Here is a 2,807-nt window from a genome sequence, read left to right on the forward strand (position 1 = left end):
ATATTTAAGTTTTCAAAATTACCTCTGTGGTTTTTGAATATGGTAGCTGGGATGCCAAAGCAACATATGATATGATACAATATAAACTTGGACACTTGAAATCCTGTGGCAGTAACAAGGGGAACTACTTCAACCCACTTAGTGAAATAATCAATGCCGGTGATTATCCACTTGTGCCCTTCTGAAGAAAGTGGCACAATAAGACCAACAAGATCAAATCCCCAGCAAGCAAAAGGCCATGGTGGTGCAATGGGTTGCAAGTCCTGTGCTGGAGCCCAAATTAAATTAGCATGTTGTTGACAAGGTAAACATTGTTTCAGAAATTCACATGCATCCTATTGTAGAGTAGGCCAATAATATCTAGCCTGAAGGATCTACTTTTCTAGCACCATCCCGCTCATGTGAGAACCACAAAGTCCAGTGTGTACCTCTTTGAGAGCCATTACAGCCTCATTTTGATCTACACATTGAGAGAGAGTATCATGATAACCACGGCGATATAGGGTTTGGGTGATGATAGTGTAAGGAGATGCTTTTTGAATAAGGTTTTGGCATTGGGTTCGTGTGAGGTGAGGAAATATGATACCATTTAGTATGAGGAAATATGATACCATTTAGTAGGCAAGCTTGAATTTTGTGGTACCATGGAGATTGGGGACCAACCAAGATGCAAACCCATGTTGATTCATTATTCTCATATGTGAGTTTGTGCAGCTGCTCAACCAATAATTCATATTGCATAGCTTCATGTGGTATTTCTAAGAGAGAACCAATAGTATCCATAGTATCAGCTACCTTATTCTAGAGTCGAGGTATTTGTATGAACTGGATCTTAGTGAAATGCTCCGTTAGTTGATCAACCATATCTTTGTAAGGTAGTAACTTTTCATCCTTGGTTTTATATTTATCCAAAGCTTGTTTGATGATAAGTTGAGAATCACCATAGACCTGAAGCTCTATGATATTCCATTCAATGGCAATTTTGAGTCCTGCAACAAGGGCCTCATACTCTGCAATGTTATTAGTACACCAAAATTGTAGCTTGAAAGATTTAGGGATATAATCGCCTTGAGGTGTAACCAAAAGTATGCCCACACCAGAGCCATGAGATATATAGGAGCCATCAAAATATAGCTTCCAGAGTGATTATTTTTCTATCAAACAAAGTTATTCATCTGGAAATTCCATGATGAGTGGGTGATCTGCAACTAGGGGGGCATCAGCCAAGTGATCTGCAATAGCCTGGCCTTTGACAGCCTTTTGGTCAACATATTGAATGTCAAACTCACTGAGGAGCATAACCCATTTTGCGAGGCATCTAGTGAGTACTGTACGAGAGAGCATATATTTTATAGTATGACTTAATTATATAGTATAACTCCACATATCTTTGATATCAATTGTACAGTATGACTCAACATATCTTTAATTAATGATGCCTTTTAGAGATAGCTAAATAGGATTACCAAAGTGGAGTAATCAAATTTAGGTGTCTACACTAATAACCATGTTCATTTTGTGAAAATATACTCTTCCGTCCTAGATCCAAGTGACTTGATTTTAATGAAAAAGCCCATAGCATAGTGTAGCTTCTGATGGAATCAGCCAGGCCCCAAAGTGGGTCCATTTAAAAAAATTTCATTTCTGGACAACTAACATGGAAAATTGATGCATTGACCTCCTTGAAATGATTGGAAACAAAACTTGATCACAAATTGATCATTAAAACTTGTTTTAATCATTTTCACACCATTGTAAAATCTCTGTCAGGAGGCTTGTTGCCTAGCTTTAAAAACTGACTAGAACATCTGGCAAAGCTCTGAAACTTAGGATCTTTATTCTCTCTGACATCATCAATAGGCCCATTAGATCTCATCTCATGAAGAAATTGGAGTCACAAGACATTGACTTCTAAAGTTTCCTCTTTAAATTTACCTACAGATGAACATGTCAGAAAACTGAAAATTGCATTTGAAAATGGCTTGGGGAATTAGGCATACAGGCACATGAGGATCTAAAAATTGGGGCAAGCATACTTTTTCATGAGGAGAGTATGATTCTATGATTTTGGATCATGAAAAATCATCAGACAAATTTGGAAAGCGTCTGAAGTTGGCAACTTGGATTTGCAAGACAGGAAACAATGACAAGATAACGATTTTTACAAATGGATTGACCCTGGAAAAGTGTGAAGATGGATTCATCGAGACTTGAAAATTGACACACTTATATTATTTTCAATGGAAAATATAGGGGAACAAACCATTTGGTCCTACCAATCATAGGCATGAAGATATGACATCTCAAACGAGGCTCTCGATCAATCTGCACTTCTGAACACTAGTGAAACTTTAAAAATTGCAAATGAAATCGCATTTGAAAACTAATCCAATGGATTCGTCATAAGCTCAAATATGGAACATAGAAATTTTATAACCCCTAGAATATGATGCAAAAGGATTTTTCTCACTTGGGTCAACTGGTCAAAATTTATAGTCTGTGAAACAAGGCTACGCAGAATTGTGAACAAAATGCAAATTTATAGCAGAGGCAACTGACCAACTTTGAGGGATTTGAAACCTAGTCAAACGAATTCAAAATGACTTGAAACTTGAAACATAGGTTCATAGATATGCGTACTAAATTTTTTCAAAGTGGTGATTCATGAAACATAACCAGGTAAAAGTTATCTAGATAGAAATAGGCCCTCTGATCATTGTTTGACACTTGGGCAGAAAAAAGTAGAATTGGCACAACTCAAAATGGGACTTCATCGAATGGTTCAAAATGTTAGTTTATCATCATGG

The sequence above is a fragment of the Cupressus sempervirens genome, chromosome 2, assembly GCF_028749045.1.
Source record: "Cupressus sempervirens isolate cs-2001-9-10 chromosome 2, ASM2874904v1, whole genome shotgun sequence".
NCBI classification, from domain to species: Eukaryota; Viridiplantae; Streptophyta; class Pinopsida; order Cupressales; family Cupressaceae; genus Cupressus; species Cupressus sempervirens.